This window comes from Denticeps clupeoides, chromosome 20 (genome assembly GCF_900700375.1).
Source record: "Denticeps clupeoides chromosome 20, fDenClu1.1, whole genome shotgun sequence".
NCBI classification, from domain to species: Eukaryota; Metazoa; Chordata; class Actinopteri; order Clupeiformes; family Denticipitidae; genus Denticeps; species Denticeps clupeoides.
The window spans coordinates 5,916,326-5,925,468 of NC_041726.1; the positions used below are offsets into that span (position 1 = coordinate 5,916,326).

At 44.0% G+C, this 9,143-nt stretch overlaps 2 non-coding genes across 2 annotated transcripts; both read right to left on the minus strand.

The window, feature by feature from the left end:
• Positions 1 to 7,980: 7,980 nt before the first annotated feature.
• Positions 7,981 to 8,120, minus strand: LOC114770914 (U4 spliceosomal RNA). The gene has a single exon (XR_003743501.1). It is a non-coding gene; the product is annotated as a U4 spliceosomal RNA (small nuclear RNA).
• Positions 8,121 to 9,003: 883 nt separating this feature from the next.
• LOC114770912 (U4 spliceosomal RNA) lies at positions 9,004 to 9,143 on the minus strand. Its single transcript, XR_003743499.1, has one exon. It is a non-coding gene; the product is annotated as a U4 spliceosomal RNA (small nuclear RNA).

The window sequence follows — 9,143 nt, forward strand, 5'->3', positions numbered from 1 at the left end:
CTGGTGGTCAGCCTCATCCATCCAAGGTCGAATCCTGGATCTGACCTTGTGTGTGACCTTGTGAGTTTGTATGCTCTCCCCTTGTTGCAATGTACTTTCTCCTGCCATCCAAAGGCATGCACACTAGGTGAACTGGAGACTCGTGTGTGTGTGTGTGTGTGTGTGTGTGTGTGTGCACCCTACAGCGGGCTGGTGCCTTGTTCCCAGTTTCCTGAAATGGACTCTGGCAGCAACGACCCAGAGTTGAACACTTTTACCTTTCATAAAAAGATTAGAATACCATTAAATGTGATACAAAAATAATTGCATGCTCAAATTTGGATGTGAATGACAGTCAGTGCAATGTTATTCATGATCATGCTGAACCTATGCCACGTTTTGGGATAAATTGGACAGTTCTCTTGTCATAAAGGTCACCATTTAATTAGTAAAAAAAATAATAATAATGTGACCGCTTACCATAGAACTGTTTTTTTTCATGCTCAAATGCAGTCAATAATAAATAATATTCACATTGATGTTTCATATTAATATTGATGCTGTTATGCAAAAAGCAAATACACCATCCAGATGTGCTGCAGACACAACCATTGTACAAATGCATTTAGAAAAATGCATATCAAATGTATTCTCAAGGTATTTTAAATTTGTCATTTTAATGTACTGTTACAGAATGCATTTACTGAATAAATTTATGTTGACCAGCCTTGCTTTTAACCCAACAAGCTGAGAGCCACCCCACCCACGCCAAGACCAGGTGTGCTGGAGACCACAAGCCCTCCACAGTTCATGTCTTTCCTTCTTCCTCTTCACCTGACTCAGCTCCAGACGTGGTTGGTAATTAACAGAGAAGTTCAGCTGAGGGCACACCCCAAAAAGTGCAGGACAAATGCCCTGCTAGGCAAGGGTTAGAGGCACCTGCCCTAAAAAATAAGGGTCCTGGCTGCTGTCACAGATCGGGTAAGGGGGGTGCAAGGGCAAGTACGGCCAAGGATTTATTTATCAAGAAGAAACAAGAAGCAACAGCCCTGCGGAGTAAGCAGGTGGATGCGGAGTCATGTGGATTGGCAGAGAGCCTGGATGTACAGAGGTTTTTTAGTTTCAGTCAAGTCATTGCGTCAAGCTGTCATTTTAGTCTTTATTAGCCTTAGTCACATCCAGACTCATTTTAGTCTGTAGTTTCAGAGTTAAGAGAGTTAAGAGTCTGACTAAGAGTCTGAGCATTTTAGTCATATTTTAGTCTAGTTATTCATTAATATTTTATTCAAGAAAAACTGATGACATTTTAGTCTAGTTTTAGTCAATGACAATTGTATACTTTTTTTTCTGTGAAGCAATTGTATTAAACCCAGACATTATAGTACAAGTATCTAGCAGAACCAACAAAACAACATTTTCTTTTAGTCAAACCCATTTCATAATTAAAACAAGTTATCTTATTATTATATTATTGTTACCTTACGGACTCAGACCCTCTGGTTTGTTCCACGGTTTTCGTCTGCACCTTCTGTTACTTTTTTCCACTTCATTGTAAAGAAAGTGCTTCCACAGATCACGTTGTCCTTTCCTCCCAGCCATCTGCTTGCCCATCAGAAGCATCCTGAAATCGAATTAATGCCGCGATCGTGTATTTCGGAAGTGACTGGATGGGATACACAGGTAACAGAAACCGTGTAAAAGTGACGCCTTGTCTCGTTGTCGTCGGCAAAAATGAAGGGGCAATTTAGTATACTTTTTATCTTGTAAACCACATTTAGCCTAGAATGTGTGCAAATGTGTGAAAGTGAAAAATTACCCATTGCTCAAAAAAGTGGACGAGCTCCCCTCCCCGAAAGGGACTTGAGCAGCGGGACGGTTGGAAATTGCCTCTTTTTTCCGTGGCCGGCCACACCTCGCTTATTTACATTCTGCCAATAAAGGTGTTGAGGACATGAGACGGCCTCGCCTCAACTAAAACCTCCAAAGCGATGGCTGTTCTTGATCCAGGCTGGAGTCGCGTCTGTCTGCACATGACTTATTCTGTTAAATCGTAACGTCAGAAATACCAAAGAAAGGCAAACAAAGCGCCGAGGGAAGTGCTGCCGGCGTGGGGGGGGCCCTGCCCACCTCTCTACTCCCCGCTGCGGATTCTCCCCTCTCCTAAAAAGCCCTTTTCATGTAGTTTTTTTTTTTTTTGGTTCACAGTCCTCTGTCATCGCGAATCGCTCTCTTCTCCCGTCACCCTGGGCCCGAGGTGCGCCGGGCTGTGACTGAGCGGTTAGCGACGCGCTGTCACCCGCGCCGGGGCCCGCCGGCCTAATCTGGATCCGAGGGTGGAAAAACGGGCCCGGGGCCACCCGCCGACATCACTGCGCCTCGTTTCACATCAAACGCACGCGTGCGCCGCCTCTTTATTTCACACCCATAAAGGGTCTCCTGTGCGGCCCGTTATCCGGCTACTCACTCGCGCACTGATCTGGAGGAACGGATGCATAACTTCACCACACACAAACACACACAGACAAACTACAAATCATTTCTCTCAATGTTTCGCATTTGAAGCAAACCCACCCTCTGTGACAGGGAAATATTTGCACGCGGGGCTTTATCAATACTTCATGGCTGAGATTTCGTTCATGTTTAATCACGACGTGTTTAGATGCTATTCATCCCAAGGCCTTTGGGGGCCTTAATAAATAGTAATGCCGTGTCTGGTGCATCACTCTTTTTTTTTTTTTTTTATGATTATTATTTCACCGCCTGCATCAAAATGCATCAGTCCCAGGCAATTACAGAAAAAAAAAAAAAATAATAATCTGCTCACAAGTTTTTTCTGCATACTGGATAGAAGCGAAAAAATTCTTTTGTCGTTTCTACCTCAGAGAGGCAGATAAACGCCTCGGGCGAGACTGTCCGTCTGATCCCGGTGGACGAAGCATGTAAACCATGTACTTGCGCTAGGTACCCATGGTAAAATCCCGCCATTCAAACTCCCACTCGAGCAAAAAGTACAAAAAGTATTTGCCTTCAAATGCATTTAAGTATCAAAAGTGACATTTTGACTTTAATGCCCTACTAGCAGTTTTGCAGCAGGACTTCTGGAACACACAACTCATTTTAGGTGAAAAGACTGTAATCTGTGACGGAACGATATCGTTAGTTAGTTTGACGACCTTCGCGGTTTCCATTGGGTGAGACACGGTGACTATGAAATATTTAATGAAAAATTACGCTGCCAGGCGCAGTGAGCGCATGACACCCCGCACAAAACACCAGGCACAAAAGCAGTTCTTTATCATCCCTGCGTTACCAACGCGCGTTCATCGTGAGATAAATATGAAATATGCTGCAGAAAGGAGTCATCTTCCACAAGGTGCATATTCGCGTAATTAAATCAATTCGCGGCGTAATACAGACCCCGGCCATTACTCCTCTGTCTCGTTTTGATAATGCCATCAGATGTTCGAGGGACTCTTTTTAAAGCAGCGCTCTCTATACCTAACTGCTCTAGATGAGCCGCAAAAACCCACCATCCAGCCCGGTAATTGAGGCAACGCCACTTTCGCTCTTCCTTTTAGTTGCACAAAGACAACCACCATCTCCCCCCCGGCCTTGCACCCACCCACGCAATCCAGCAAATTGCAATTCCAAGGTGCCTTATTGGAGTCTATGATTAGCGAGCTATTACACCGCCAGAATGAACTAACAAACACTTTGGCGGCTTGACAGAGCCGGAGAGGGCCGCTGCGCCGGGTACGGCATCGGCGGCGCTCCCTGGCGCTCTTGGCGGGCAAAAAGGAAGAGGCAGAGGAAACACAAAAGCAGTCGGGTTGAGCGCAACGGCCCGCCCTTTTGTTTCTGTGATGAAAGCGATGCGATGAAAGTCCCTCAAAGTCGAGTCAGACGATTTGTTTTTGCGTCGAGAAACGGCGTCTTCGAGGCACGCGGGGACAAATTCGGTTTCGAGGCAACTGCAGCGGCGAGTTTAATCCCTGCTAGAAGAAGCGAAATCCTGCCTGCTTGGATGTGAAAGGCTGGCGCGGCGCCATCCCCTCCAGCACAGGGTCTTTTCTTTTTTTTTGAAATCCGTGTCTTGTCGGATTCCCGTGGGCCCCGAGAAGGCATTTCATGTTCAATGTGAGTCTTAATTTCATTATGTCTGCAGTGGATTCAGAAGTCGTGCCGACTCCTGAATGAACCCAGAAATGGCTGCAGACGTTGCCACTGTCTCTTTTTGGTGGCCCGTGGGACAAAAAAATAGAACTTACAAATAAAGAGGGTTGTGTGTAGCAGACCTGGGGAATCTACGGTCTTTTGACAATTTTTTAGCGCACTTTTTCTTTTTTTCCCCATGGGTGACAAATTAAAAGTAAAAACAGAATAAATCTGTGGTGAAACTCATTATTGGCATATTATATTTTATGGGATCGTTTTGGATCCACTTGAACTTTGGAGTGAAGGGTCATTGCAGCTCAATAGAACGATCCCCATTATGAAAATGAAACATTTCTGTCCTGATGGTAGTGGCGTTCTCCAGGATGAGGACGACGCCCCCATCCAACACTTTAACCTCTTATTCTTGCATCGTAACCGTTCATATGTGTAAACCTAAAACAAAAATCCCTCAAATTCCACAACAGCTTGCTTGACGCACCCGGGTTGCCTTGTAATAGAAATGATGATGACTAGTGCAGTCGCAGCAATAGAAACCAACCTCCCAAAATCCAGATTTTTCCAACCTCCACCACCATGATTCCGTTACTTTGTTAAACGGTTGAATTTGTCAATTGCGTTTTATCAACGCTTTGGAAATGCGTCCAATCCCTATACTGCCCCCGCTGTTCAGGTGTATAACTGCAACTCACACATGCCCATGGACTCCTGTTTCTGGATGTGCACAAATAAAGCAGGGAAAAAATATGAGGATACGTGTATATGTGAGGCTATGTGTATACACGTCTACCGCCACCACCGAAACACCAATTTCTTCTGGAAGAAGGGTTGTCCGCATTTTGAATGGCCGAGCAGAGGCCGGAGAATCTGTTAAGGGGGCCAGAAAAAAAAATGTTACGATTGTTTTCCTTTTGCCACCCTGTATTTCACTTAATCTCCGAGTCTCTTCACTCCCCAGCTTCATAACATCATATGTACCTTTCATCATGCGGTAATCAGGCCAGATGGCGGAAAATTCTCAATGCTTAAAACCTGTCTGTTGTCTTGTTCTCGCGCTCCGTTCCCAGAGCGAGCGAGTGAGAGAGCGGCTGATTTATTTCCCTGGACACAACATTATGGCAGCTTATTAACATAACACCAGCTCTCACATACAAAAGGCATGTACACACACACACACACACACGCTGCAGCCTCCATCTTTACTGGCAATTTTCCACATGCCTGTCACAGAGAGGCAAAACCGAGAGTAATGGCTGGAGAACGTTCCGGCGGCTGACTGACAGGTGGAGTAATACCAGAGAAGAGATGACCACCACAGCTGGGGGTATCTGGGGGTGCGGGGCGTATGAAGAGGATTCCCTTCCGGATACGACGCACCCTGGTGAGGCTGGGAAAAAAAAAAAAAAAAAAACTCAGGTTCGAGTGGCCTGATAGGATGTTACATCGACAGAGGACTTATCTTGCTAAATTTCTGGTTGAGCTGCAGCGAATGAGTAGCTGGGAATAGTGCGGTGGGAATACTACGCCAATAGACTTTTGTACCTAAATTGGTTTTTCTTTCTCTGTTTTTTAAAATTCTAATATGAGTGGTAGTAGCCTAGTGGGTAACACACTCACCGATGAACCAGAAGACCCAGGTTCAAACCCCATTTACTACCATTGTCTCCCTGAGCAAGACACTTAACCCTAAGTTGCTCCAGGGGGGGACTGTCCCTGTAACTACTGATTGTAAGTCGCTCTGGATAAGGGCGTCTGATAAATGCTGTAAGTGTAAGTGCAAATAATACTCTGTCTGTCAATTAATTCATTGACTTGTTCAAACTGATCAGACTATCCCATCCCATCTACAGATTTCCTTTACAGATGTGGAAAACATGATCCACGCACATCACGAGGTGGAGCTAAAAAGAAAGTTCCAATTTCTGATGGAAAAATCCAGGCTTAATTTACACAGCATGACTGCTGCTAACTTGTTCTAATTGAAATTTCAGTAGAGTTGGAAGGATTCTGTTGAATCTGAAACAATCTGTAGAATAGAAGAATATCAAAGCGTAACAACATTCCGTGTATTGATCAGAAAAGCTATCCTGCCGCTTCCTGTCCTTTCGTCTCTTTCATCGCGTTGCAGTTCTCTTTTCCCTCCTCTGTCTATCTCTGTCCCACGCACTTATCCCCTCCGTCTCTCCCCCTCGCTCTTTCCTCTGTGCCCCGACTGCAGTTGATCGATGATGAGTTTGCTCTCTCAAGGACAGACAGCTTGTTAGAAAGGCCCATTTCATTTGGGCCGAGAATGAGAAAGGGATTAGAGGAAGAGAAAAGAAATAAATAAGGAGGGATAAGCGAGAGGGGCCGAGCTCTCAGTCTGGCACGGTTCATCCCTGAACCTCAGGTGATATTCCCCATCGTGTGGGACGGTGGGGTCTGGGCTGGGACACAGTGAGTGGGAGGTTGCGGCGTTTTGGCCCGCCGGGCCTCCCCCGCAGATGGAAGGGCACAGTGTTGACTGATGACGCCCGAGCCACAACATTCATCACTGCCTGGGCTCCTTCAGAGGGGACTTGGCGAGGGCTTCTCTTATTTTTAATTTATTTTCAATTTTTTTGTAGAGGGCGGGGATGGGATGGGAGGGATCATGGTGAGAAGGATTTTCTCCCTCTCTCCCCGGATCAATACGATAATGAGGAAGACGTTTCACCTTTCACAAGTCAGTTTCTGGAAAATACATATTAAATATAATTCCCAAAGGGACATAACACATTAACAGTGGATAGATGTGGCCTTGGATAGTCCACACTTGTCAGAAAGTGTGGAAACAAAAATTAATTTCATAAAGCAGCAGAGTTTATACATCTGGGCTTTTTTGCTTAATTGTCATTTTCTCCACATCCATTCACAGTGAAGAGTACATCATTGCACAATTAAAATAAAATAAAAAAAAGGGTATTATCCTTCTGGCAAAGCCAGTTTAAATTCCGGTTAATGTTACAGCCAGACAAGAGGGCCGGACCAGAAGGTACAACTGAACTTTATGAATGCAATATGAAATAAAAAGAGGAGTAAAGCAAGCAAATTTCAAAGGCCAGGTTAAGGAAGGTTAGGCAACATTATGCATTTCTGAGAATCTCCTTCTGAAATAGAATTAAATCAGTATGAAATGAGTACATCTCGCCTTCCATTTTTCTTGTCTTCATATTGCAACAGCTGCTCTGTTCAGACTGTGATCGGCGGGAGGTCTCAGCACGATTCCAACTCTGAAATGTCCATAGTTTTAATTGCAACCTGAATCCCAATCCAACTGACAGTCAGGTTCCGTGAGGTTGAGCCATTTATCAAAACGATAAAATAGGCTTGAACGTGATCTTGGCTAAATGGCTAAACCTTCTTTTTTTGTTTATGATTCTTACAAATCCAGACTCCTGTTCTCTCTAATAGCTCAAACCAACAAGCCCTGGTTTTCAATTTAAGTGGTGGGTTTTTTCTAGGCTATGACATATTGTTCTCTGGTCTGTATTTTTTTATTGTTCTTCAGAATAATAGCAATGAAGAACAGCCAAACTGAAACTGCTTGGTTTTATGTGCTTGGGCTGAAAGAATAAATGAGAGTGACTGTTTTTTTCATTGAGTTACACAGCACAACACACGATGACAGAACAAAACGTGTCCTCTGCTTTTAACCATCACCCTTGGTGAGCAGTGGGCAGCCATAACAGGCGCCCGGGGAGCAGTGTGTGGGGACGGTGCTTTGCTCAGTGGCACTTTGGCGTATCGGGATACAAACAGACAACCTTTTGATTACTTAACTGTTAGACCACCACTGCCACTGCACAGTCTCCAAAGAGACTGGTAAAATTTGTCTTGGATGATTATTTTTCAAATCGTCCAGATGGAAATTGGGTACATTTTTTAACTTCCAAAAATTGCACCTCGGATGGACCTCATAGGCTACGATACAGCTACTGCGAAATAATCCTCACAAATTTTGAATTGTAATAAAAATATGCAACTTGATACTGATTTATACATCTGAAAAGGACTGTGGAAGCAGCAAAGCCTCAATAAAATCTACAGTAAAACATTTTTGAAACAAAAGAACTGCTAAACTAAATGGAAAACAAATGATATTGGTAGAGATCTATCTAGGTTCACTCACCAAATTATCCATTTGGGCACATTTTGGCAACAAATGTGCCATTTGAAATTTATTGGAGCCCAAACTACATATAACTGTCTGACATTTGAGGAAGTTGGACCTGCTGGGAATAAGCTCTCCAGTCTGCAGCTGGATCATGGACTTCCTAACAAACAGGCCTCAGTCTACGTCTATAGGAAAATAAAACCTACAAGGTCACTTACAAGGTCCTCAGTAGTGGGGCTCATCACCAACAACGATGAGTCTGCCTACAGAGAGGAGATAAAACGACTGGTGTTTATTATTCTTTATTGTAATTGAAGTATATAACGTTGTAATAGTCCTATTAGTAATAACGTAAAACAAAGAATTATGTACTTCATTCAGCATGGGGACATAGCTCAATTGGTAGAGCGTATGACTTAACGTCATATGGTTGCAGGTTCAAATCCCGCTGTCTCTTAAATATTATCGTCTTGTCTACAATTTTTTTCCTGGATTAGTTAGACAGCTTTTTGGTCTTGCCTATAAAGGAGTAAAGCAAGCAACTTTCAAAGGCCAGGTTAAGGAAGGTTAGACAAAGTGGATGAGTTTGGGGAGTGAATTGTTGCTGACGAGGAGTTTTGGGTTGGGGGTGTGGTCAGTGTTCAGAATACCGGTGAGGGTGAACTAGGCCGTGGGCATGACACCCAAGGCTGAAAGCTCTATGCACCACTGCACGGTCTCCAAAGAGACTGGCAAAAATTGTCTTGGCCGATTATATTTCAAATCGTTCAGATGGAAATTGGGTACATTTTTTAACTAACAAAAATCACACCTCGGATAGACCTCATAGGCTACGATACTGCTACTGCAAAAGAAT